Source organism: Canis lupus, chromosome 3, assembly GCF_048164855.1.
Source record: "Canis lupus baileyi chromosome 3, mCanLup2.hap1, whole genome shotgun sequence".
Lineage (NCBI taxonomy): Eukaryota > Metazoa > Chordata > Mammalia > Carnivora > Canidae > Canis > Canis lupus.
Genome location: NC_132840.1, coordinates 46,229,834 through 46,240,316, shown reverse-complemented (window position 1 = coordinate 46,240,316; position 10,483 = coordinate 46,229,834). Strand labels below are relative to the sequence as shown.

At 60.4% G+C, this 10,483-nt stretch overlaps 1 protein-coding gene across 3 annotated transcripts in view; it reads left to right on the top strand.

The window, feature by feature from the left end:
• The first annotated feature begins 1,387 nt into the window (after nucleotides 1-1,387).
• The window catches only part of KCNJ12 (potassium inwardly rectifying channel subfamily J member 12), a 43,612-nt gene continuing 34,516 nt past the window's right edge, over nucleotides 1,388-10,483 (top strand). The window contains exon 1 of one of the 3 annotated variants that reach the window (XM_072820774.1): nucleotides 1,388-1,406. The gene's annotated coding sequence lies outside the window, so the exon portion shown is untranslated. Of the gene's footprint in view, nucleotides 1,407-2,285; nucleotides 2,423-10,483 lie in introns of those variants that run through there. The other 2 variants (XM_072820767.1, XM_072820768.1) reach the window with 2 other exon arrangements.

The window sequence follows — 10,483 nt, the reverse complement described above, 5'->3', positions numbered from 1 at the left end:
AGCTGAGGGGCATCCTGGCTCCTTTGGTGACCCACGGAGGAGCCTCCTGGGAGGAGTGCCTTGGGGCCCATTCCTCGTGGGGTGGAACTGTGGCCTCTATCTTCGGTGAAACTGGGCAGGGGACAGTGGGAAGCTGGGTCACTTCCAGGGAGAAGGAGGAAGTTTCCTGAGAGTTTTTGGTCCTCTGGGAGACTGGTCTCTGAGGAGGAAACAGAAACCAGGACACTGTGTACGAGTCAGGGGCAGAGTGGGGCGTAGGGCTGGGATCTCCTGCGATGCCCCTTCTCTCCACTGCAGCCCTTAGCAGCTGTCAAGGAGAGGGGGCAAGGGCTCTTGTTCTGGGGACAGGCCTGGCTCTGAGTCCTGGCTCTACCTTCAACAGCTCTGTGTCTCAGCTTCTTTACCTGCAAAATGGGGCCAGTGAGCGGATGTAGCCCATCATTGTAGTGATGCAGAAATAATCCCAGCGGGGTCCTCAGCAAAGAGAGCCTCAGGCATCTCGAGTGTGCAACCAGTGTAGCTGTTCCCCAGCCAGAAGCTGTACTAAGTGCCTTAGGTATGCTTCCTATCCATTTAATCCTCACTGCGGCTCCATGAGGTAGGAATTGTTACTCTTCGCATTTGACGATGTGAGGATAGGGAGGCCCAGAGAAGTGAAATGACCTGCCTCCACAGCTGGTCAATGGGACTGGTGGAATTCAAACCCTGGACGGCCTGAGGTGAGTGAGTTCTCTGGGTGGCTTGGGCCAGGTGGTACCTACCAGCTGCCAGGGGCCCGGAGCCTGGGGCTGGGAGCCTAGGGCTGGTGGGGCCTGCAGACCTCTCTGTCTGAGCCGCCAGCAATCTGGGCGGTGGCCAGAGAGCCATCCTCCTTGGTTAGAATCCTGCAGCCAGTCGCCCTGCTGTGCAGACACATAATTATATTTCACATTAAAGGGAAGCTGGAAGCCAAAGGGGCCAGGGAGCCCTTTGAGGCTTGTGCTCCGGGCACAGACCTGCCTCCTTGGCCCAATTCTGTGGCCCCAAGGCTGAGCAAGGGGTCAGACTGGTGATAAAATGGGGTCTTCCTGGGCCAAGGCCCAGCTGGGCAGGTCTGTCTGCCAGGATGAAAGGCCTGGGCCTGGCGGGAGGCTGAGAGATCTGAAGCTCAGACAATAGGCCCCAGGAGGCTGGGAGGGTAGGGCGAGTGGGGACAGGCTAGGAAGAAAGCCTGAGCCTTGCAGGGGTGGCTAGAGAAGAGGGTCACATGGGGGTCAAGTCAGCAGAGAGAGAGAAAGAGAGAGAGAAAGAGAGAGAGAAAGAGAAAGAGAGTAGGGGGGAGGAGCACTGAGGAGAAAGCAGGAGATGAGAGAAGCCAAACACCACAAGATGGGGAGGAGAGATGCTATGACAGAGGGGGAAATGATGTATGTATACGAGTGTGCATGTCTGGGGTGCAAAGAGAAAGGATTCCATGGGAATGATGTACAAGCCCGGATCTGTGCGCACATATGCACACGTGCAGATACCACTCTGCACTCACACGTCTGAGTGTGGATGCACCTGTGCACCTGCACCATCATGCATGTCAGGGCGTGTGTTTTGCGTGCTTGCATGCCGACGCCTGAGCTGCTGTACCCGCCGTGTGCCCGCGTGTGTGCAAGATTTCCCTGCCTGCGTGTGCGCCGGCCATGCACCTGTGTGTGCGCGTGTCCCTGGAGGACATGCCTCTGTGTGTGTGTCTATGTGTGCGCGCGCGCGCCCCGTTGCGCAAGTGGCTGGCGGTGTGTGTCGGGGGCCGCCCGGGGCTGGGGGCGCTCTGTGCCAGGCTAGGACCCGGGTGGGCGGGGGCAGCGGCGGTGCGACGCGGGGCGGGCGTGCTCTCGGCGGAGAGTTAGAGGAGTTGCCGAGCCGGGCTCGGGTGGCAGCGGGCGCGGAGCTGGGTGCGCGCCGAGCTTCTGCTCCAGCCGCCTCCTCGCCCTCCATTCCTCTCTCCCCGCCTTCCCCGGGCCTCGCCGCTGCCACCGCCTCCCTGGGAACGGTAGCCGGGGGCGAGGGGCTGGCGCGGCCGGAGGGGCGGGGAGGCGCGGGGCGCCGGGGCGTAGAGGGGAGCGCGCCCGGCCCTGCCCGGGATCAGATAACAGCCGGCGGGGGAGGGGGTGGGCCGGCCGCGCTCCCAGCCGGACCGAGGGACGCCCGCCCGCCGCGCCGCCCAGAGCTAGCGCCCCGCGGCCGGGGGCGCCGTCCAGGCGCGCGCCCCCGCCCCGCGGCCGACCTGGGGGATCGGCGCCCCAGACCCACGCGCGCCTCGGCATGGAGCGCCCCCGGGGGCTGCCCTGAGGCAGCGGCCGCGATGCAGCCAGCGCGGCGGCTGCCAGGGCCAGGAACGGCCGCCCGGAGCTCGGAGGACGCGGAGCGCGCCGCGCCCGGGGCGCTGACCCAGGTAAGTGCGCGGCCGCCGGGCGCCCGGACCCCCGCGGGCCCGACTCCAGCTCCCCGGAGGTCTCTCCCCGGCCCGGAGCGAGCACGAGGTGGTGCTGCAACAGGGAAGGTGGGGCGCGAGGGTTTTTTTCTTCCTCCCTTTTTTTTTTTTTTTTCCTCCCTTGGTGAGCCATCGGAGGAAATGCTGACTGCGAGCTTTTCTTCCCCTGCCATGTCTCCGGCTGATGCCACCAGGGAACTTTGTTCCTTGCTAACCTTCGTCCTGGGGGCGCTCCGGGAAACTTTGAGGCACCCTCGGCCCCCCTCTGGCCGACTTGCACACGGGGGCTCGGGAGGGAGCGTGGGGAGGCACTTTCGCGTGCGGCATCAGTCCTACGCGTGACCTTCCCGGAGACCCCGGGATGGGAGTGGGGGTGCAGAGGGGGACACAATCTAGGAGCGGCCTGAAGATGCCCTCAGGCCCCAGACCTCGGGGTCCTTGGATTCGTTTCTCTTTCCCACCTCCTGCGCTTTAATGGAGTAAAAACATTCTGGAAATGGTGTTTTCTGCTAGCCAGCGAGTGGGCAACTCCAGCCGCACCTTTTTGGTTTTAGAAGTCAGCCTTGATCCGGAGAGGATGACCCCTCAGCTGAGAAGCCCCCAGGGTTTCAGGATAGGAGTCCTCCCTATGTGCTCAGCTCTGCTCTGGATGCCCTGTGAGGAACCTGGGTCGGAACCGGGCGGGGGGGGGGGGGGGGGCTCTGTGGAGTGACACCTGGGGTGGGGAGCTGCTGGGGGCGGTGGGGGCGCTTCGGGCGTGAGTTGAGGCCGGAGCGCATGTCTGTGCTGCCTGTTCTGTTTGAGTGTGCACCAGTCATGTGAATATTTTAAAACCTGTGTTTGGCATGTGAGGTCACAGGAAAGTGTTTGGATGTGGTCTGTTCTGGGAGGTTCTCCTCCCTCCTCAGAGCTTGGACTTGCTGGGACTTGGAGCCATCCTGTTTCCCATTTCCTAGGGGGTGTACCCATCTAGGAGCACTGTGCGGCCCGTGATGGTTTCTACTTTATCCTATGCTCCCTGTACCCAGATGGGAGCCCTGGGACAAAGTGCTGGGCACCTCCTGTCCCCCATACCTATCACCCGGAAACCAGGTTCACAGGCTCTGTCTCCCAGGAGCGTGGAGGCGCCCACTCGCCGCTGAAAGCAGCAGCCGCCTCCTCGAAGGTAGAACCCAGAAGGCGTTAGCCTCCGGCCTACCCCTCACTCCTCCCTTAGGTTCCGAAGGACGGCCATTCCCGCTACCTTGCCTCAGACTCCAAGCTCACTTTGTGCTAGGTTGCTCCTTTGTGACCCCAGGATGTGGCCTCCTCCCTGGGCCGCTGCCAGGTAGCCAGAGAGGGTCAGAGAGGGTCAGGGAGGAGTTCCCTGCCCTGGGGCCACTGGAGGCCTATGGTCTTTTTTTGTAGAATGCACTCTCCTCTGTTCTGAGAAAATCACCCCTCTCCTCCCGCTGGGACCCCAAAGAGAATCCTCAGTAGTCTGCCCTCAGCTTTCTGTTGGTCCCTTCCCTACAGCCAGGGGACCGGAGGTTGGCATCTCCAAGAAGGGGACCTTGGAAGGACTCCCTTCAGGTGGGGCCAAGACTCCTTCGGGAGGAGAGAGCTGCTTGCACATTCCTGGGGATGGCATCGGGTGCACCGGTGTGCCAGACAACAGGAAGGACCCCCCCTTCTCCCCTAGTGCACCACTGAATGCATATAGAGGGTACCGTGTAAAGGCTAGGAGTTGGCACAGCTCTGACTTTATTGGCCTTTCCCTGGAGCCCCCTCCCCACCATGCCCACATGCCACACCAGACTGCCGTACGGCTTCCAGTTGCTCAGGAAGGTGCAGGTCGGTGCCTGGTGGAGGAGGGATGTTCAGTGAGCTGTGCTGTGCTGGGAGAAGGATATGCCCAGAGAGGGGCAAGATCTTGCCCAAAGCCAGACAGCGAGTCAGGGGTTTGAGCAGACTCCTCCATCTCGGTCTTCCTGAGCCGGGGAGGCTGCCCCTGTCAGGCTTCTTGTCCTGGGGCCACAGCTTTCCTGAAGCAGACCAAGGTAGCACTGGTGGCCCTGAGGCAGGGGACTGGTACTGACAGCAGCGACGAGAGGAGTAATAGTAATAACATCAGCATTGCCCTGCGGTTTTGCGGTGCTGGGGCGGACTCTGCTTGCAGGCACTTTCCTCTGGGCCAGCCAGCCCTCCAGTGCCCTGGGCCACAGTCGGTGGCACCGGGCATGGCACCCAGATGCCTTGGCACACGCCTGGGGCAGAAGCAACTGCGTCGTCACTCCCGGCAACCTCTGTGGCCCTTGCCGAGCCCCAGGGCTGCGGGCTGCTGGTGCCCCCCAGAGCCCACCTGATGTCCACCCTTCTCTCGCTGCTCCCAGGCCTGGCTCTGGGCCGGGCCTGCCTTCTGACAGGTGCACCTGGTATGTGCCACTGGGCCCCCCTCCAGGGCTTTGCTGTGAGTGACACATGGGCACACCTGCCCCTCCCCTGGGGCCTGCAGCTGGAGCCCTGCCACGGGCTGGCAGGGAAAAGAGGCCGAGAGGGAGGCAGCGCAGGGGCAGCAGGAGGGGTGGAGGCTGGGCCGGCCACTCGAAGGTGTGGTGGGCGTGGGCTCCTTCTCACGAGCTGGCTGCACCAGGGGAATTGGCTGCGTGATAGGAAGACAGCCAAGGCCGAAGATGAAAGAAAGACAGCCGGCTGGAAACTGGGCCGCGGGCAGGGCAGGGAGGTTGGAGGCTTCAGAGGAGCCGTTGGGGGTGGGGGTGGCATGGTGGGGTGCCAGGCTGAGGCAGGCGGATTTTCCAGAGGAGTTGGGGCCGCAGGCAGGGCTGGAGCCCTCACTGGGCACTGGCTGAGGGCCCAGCACTCCGCCACCTGATTTAATTTCCTAATGGTCTGCCAGTACGGAGGGTGGCACTAGCTCCATTGTACAGACAGGAGATCTGAGGCCCAGGGAGGCCCTGGGAGGACTGGAACCTGTGTCCCTCCGATGCCAAGCCCTGGTGCCGCCCCAGGGCCAGAGCCGCACCTTCCTTCACACCGCAGACACTCGGCCCGGCTGCCTTTGTGTGCCAGGCCGGCCGCGCTGTGCCTGAGTGCCCTCCGAGTGCCCTGCCACGTGCCCCTCGCGAAGGCCTGGGCCTGCCGTCAGTGCTCGGGAGATGTTTGGTGGGCCTGTGTCTGGGCCGCTCTGTGTGGCCGTGGAAGCGTCGATGGGGGCTCCTTCCTCTGTGGGGTGCCGTGATCTATGGCAGGCTGCCAGCTCTGGGGGCAGAGACCCTGGCACCATGTGCTGTGTCTGGCATACAGAAGGTGCTTAATAAACTGCGGTGGAATGGGTGGAGACCCGGCCCCTTCCCTCGAGCATCTCACTGTTTGGGAGGAGGCTCTGGGGCAGATGGCCAAGGCGAGTGAGGCCTGTGGTGTGACTGTGGCTGAGTCACTTCTCTTACTATTTAGCCTGTCATCTGTGAAGTGGGATCAAAGCCTCTGCTGGGGAGGCCCCTGAGAACACCTGTGAGGGGAGAGTAGAAGAGGGAGCTTCTGGATGGAGGGGGGATCTGTATAGAAATGGCGGCTTGGAAAGGGAACCCACGAAGGAGGGGAATGTGAGCATTTGTGGTGCTAGAGCCTTGAAATCTGTCATTCCAGGGTAGCTTTCCCTGGGACACGTGGGGAAACTGAGGCCCATGGAGGGCCGCAGAAGGAGATGGCCTCAGATGCAGGCCTCCTGCTCCCACTGTGTCCTCTGTACCCCTCCTCCCTTCTCTCCATCCACCCTCACTGATGTGCCACAACTCAGATCTTCCTGCGCAGGTGCTTGAGTGGCACCTGCAGAGGCAGCATGAAGCTGAGGACACCTTGGGGACCCCTGGGCCAGCCCCCTAACGGCTTTCAGTCCTCCACACCAGATGGAGTACTGTCTGCATGGCCAGATAGGAACAGGAGCCCCTCTCTCATCGCTCCCAGGGAGCAGGTCTGCCCTGGCTGTGCCTTAATGCTGTCCTAGGATCAGTGGGCCCAGCCTCTTGGCTCCTGCTGGGGACCTGTCCCTCTCAATCATCTTGGACTGAGGTCTGGATCTCTCTGGAGGACTCAGGCTTGGCGAGGGCCCAGGGAGCACAAAATAAAGCCTTCAGAGTGGCATGGCTGCTTAAACACCTACTGTGTACCTGACATAGTCTGTGTCCTTTCATCTCAGCCTTGGGCTCAGGATCTTCCTGGGGTCCTTTTCTTTCCTGCCCCAACTCAGAGTAAAAGCCACAGTCCTCACTGTGGTCCACAGGGCCCCACACAGTCTGGTCTCCACGACTGCCCTCTCTTTCTACTGCTGCCTTCCTGCCTCTGTCCTTGCTGTGTCTCCAACATAGGTGGCCTCCTCCTGCCCCCGGGCCTTTGCACTTGCTGCTCCCTCTGCTCAAAACACTCCTCCCCGATGTCCACACAGCTTCCTCCCTCACCACCTTCAAGTCTTGTCCAAATGCCACTTCCTCTGTGAGGCCGCTCCTGGATCATACCATGGCCATACCTTTTCCCAGGGTCCCCTCTCCTGCTTTTTTTCCACTGTAGAATGTAAAGCCAGCTGCCTCATGATGTTTAATTTGCTTATCTTGTGTATTGCCTGTCTCTCCTGCTGGAATGGAAGCTCCTGAAGTGCAGAGGTTTTGGTCCAGTTTGTTCACAGCTATGTCCTCAGTGCCTACAACGGTGCTCAGCAAACACGTGGGGAATGGGTGGGTAGGGTCATCCATGCATTGTCCTTGATATCTGGTCAGGGCTTCATAGCAGCGGTAGCCAGAATTACTGTCCCATTCTGCAGATGAGAAAACCAGGCCTCAGAGAGATGACATCACTATCCTGGAATTGTGGGGTTCATGGGGGGCAGAGCCAGCTTTTAGACCTTTCCTCTGAGCCCTTGGTCTGCCATCTTTCTATGTGAGAAGGAGGGAGTTGGCATTTATTTCAGGCCCCGACTCTGAGCTCTTTTTGCCTGACCTCACCTGCTTCGAGCTCTGAACCTTGCCACATCCCTGCCCCTTGGCCTGCTTCCAGCTTAGGATATCTCCCACCCCAACCCTGGGAGGGAGGCAGGAGCCATTCTCATTGCAGATCTAAGCAAACTGAGGTGCAGAGAGTCAGGGCCCTTCGGTCCTCAGCGCTTCTCTTCTCGTTGGTAAATCTCTGCTTTCCTTCAATAAAATGTGGGGAGGCCGGGATACAGGGGTTCGGGTGGTGGAAGGAACAGTGTCTCCATTTCTTGCCCAGTTAAGCATTTTCACATGCCCATTGGCCATTCGTGTTTTGTCAGTGTGTTTCACCTCCTTTGCCCAGTCTCTGTTCTTGAGTATAACACCCAGGTTTTAAAATTTTTTTGTTTCAAGATTTGCCATTATCAACTTTAACAGCTTCCCAGTTGTAAAAAGAACCTACAAGCATTCTACTTGGCAAAGCACCGCCCCTTCCATTCCCCGTGATCATCCCGTCACCTCTGACAAGCTCGGCCTTACACCTCTTCTGTGGATGAGTGGACAGGTTACAAGGCGCTGGGCCTCGGCCAGGGCTGCTGAGCTTCAGCACTGGGGTGGCGGTGGGGTGGGGTGGGGGTGGGGATGTGGGGGGGCCAGGCTGTTTGGCCAGATGTGCCAGGGCGGGGCACTGGCTCCGGAGGCTCTCCTCTGGGGCAGAAAAGGGAACATGTCTCGTAATGAGAATCAGAGCTCTCGCCAGAGTGTCTGTGACCGTCCTCCACCTCTGACCCGCCCCTGCTCTGCGAGTGGGTGTCCTAGGCAAAGGGGGCGACCTGACATTCCACCCGTGGGAGCAGGCAGGCTGATGCCCAGAGAGAGAGGACTCCAGCTGGAGGTGCTACAGCGACTTAGAAGCAAGGTGGGGGAGGGGTAGTGGTCGAGACTGTCCCGCAAGAGCTCCTTGCAGCTGTTTGGAGACTCACTTAGGAGAACTGGGGCCAGGAGGAGGAAGCGGGTAGAGAGCTGTGTGTGTGTGTGTGTGTGTGTGTGTGTGTGTGTGTTATGGGGAGGCTCAGAGGCCGGGGACAAGAGAGGTCAGGGAGGGGCTGGGCAGCCCGCACCTCCTGCCCACCTCCCTCTCCTCCCAGCTGCAGCCTGAGCCCCCTGAGCTGGCTGCTCCAGCCCTGCAATTCTCCGGCACTTAAAGCAAAAATAAATCACTGCCAGCAGCTGCCGTTCTGGGTGGTAGCGGCCGCCTCCCTCCTGCCCCCGACCCTGCGCCTCTGGTCTCTTGGTTCCAGGCCAAGACCAGGCCCGTGGGGGGCCTGAGGAGGACCGGAGAGGCCTGAGGGGACCTGGCCCTGTCCCTTCCCGGGACTAGTACTCGGCGAGGCCCGGAGAGCACGGGGCCGTCCGGGTCACCTGGGTCACGTTACAGCCAGAGGCGAATGTGCCGTTGGGGGTGCCCAGGGTGCAGGGCTTCGCAGAGGCCTTGGCTGTGGCCTTGTGGAGGCAGGGCACGGACAGGGCCTGGGAACCCCCTCAACATGACACCTTTGGACCAGCTGCTGGCATCTCTTCTGCCTGCACCTCTCCGACAGGTCTCGGAGCCGGGCAGGATGGTAGCGCACAGGCTCCGGCCAGTCGGAGTGTGGGTGCCATTCATGCTTGCCACCTCTGGCTCCCGAGTCGGGCACTGTGCCCTGTACCTGTGCTGGTGGCCGACGTCTGGGGGGTGGAAGGGGATGAAAAGAATAAGTGAACGAACACGGAAGTCAGCATCGACTGCGTCATATTTTTGTATTACTCAATTCTAGTTTTTAACTACCTGAGTGTTATATGCTCGTGGTAAAGTATGAAACCAGCGTAAGGGTGGAAAGTGAGCTGCTCCTCCTCAAACCCTGTCTCCACCTCATCCCGCCCCAAAGCTTTATGTTCTTGATGTGACCATTATTAGAGAACTTTCTGGATTGTCTGAGTGCTTACGCAAACTCGGGAATGTAGTTATATAAACACGCCTCCTGTCCCTGCTGGTGCCCTGGTGCTCCAGACCCAGGGATGTCGTCCTCTCTCCTTTGATGGGCACTGGGTTGAGGGCTGAGTCACAGAGTCTCCAGATCTTAGCTGTGGAGTCTTTGAATGTACAGAGCCACCCAAGTGCACAGGTCATGGATTCTTTGAGTTGTGAAGTTGTAGCCTCTTTGAGACAGAGAACCTAGAATTGCAGAATTGGCACATTTGAGCCCTGGAAGAGGTGCCGAATCCTCAATGGGGTACCTCCTTCCTCAGAACTCTCTGGGAGCATTGGGAGAATCCAGATCTCCTGGCTCCATCCCCAGAAATTCTGGTTTGGAGGATCTGGGGCAGAGCCTGGGATCTGCATTTTGCAGTCTTCCCAATGGTGCAGCCCCAGGGCCGGATCCCACCCCCTCTGCATCAACCCAGCTCTCACTCAGCACAGCCTGAGCATCACGGGGAAGGTGTTCCCTGCCATCACTGGCTTCTTCACAGTACTATGGGGTTTGGGGTTGAGGGGAAGGGCCTCTGTTCTGGAAACTGGTACCCCCACCCTGCCCCGCCCCGCCGAGTCATCTCTGAGCTTGTCCATCTCAGGGTCCCCCACCTGCTGGGCCAGCCCTGTCCTTCCTGTCACCTGGTTTGAGCCGAATCTGAAGGAGAGTGGCCGCCTTGTTCCTGAGGGCCCCTGCTGGAGAGGATCTGCTAGTCTGAGTCTGAGAGAAGTGTGGATCACCCTTGCTGCTCTTCCACCCCAAGACTCAGTTTCCTCATTCACAGAATGGACAGGAATACTGTGCCTGCATCTAGGCCTCCACTTCTTCATCCCCTCTTGGCTTCGGCACTGCGGTCACGGCAGGGCAGGGCAGGGCAGCCCTCTCTTTCTCTGCTCCCCCGCCCTTTGCCATTCGGGCCGGAGGCTCAGCTATGCCCATTTTCTTGGCCTGCTGAGCTTCAAGCTGTCGGCAGCACCTGCCTGCCTGGGGCGGCCAGGCCCCCTGTTGGGCCCTGGGAGCCTTCAGGACCACTGGAGGGGGTGCCCCAG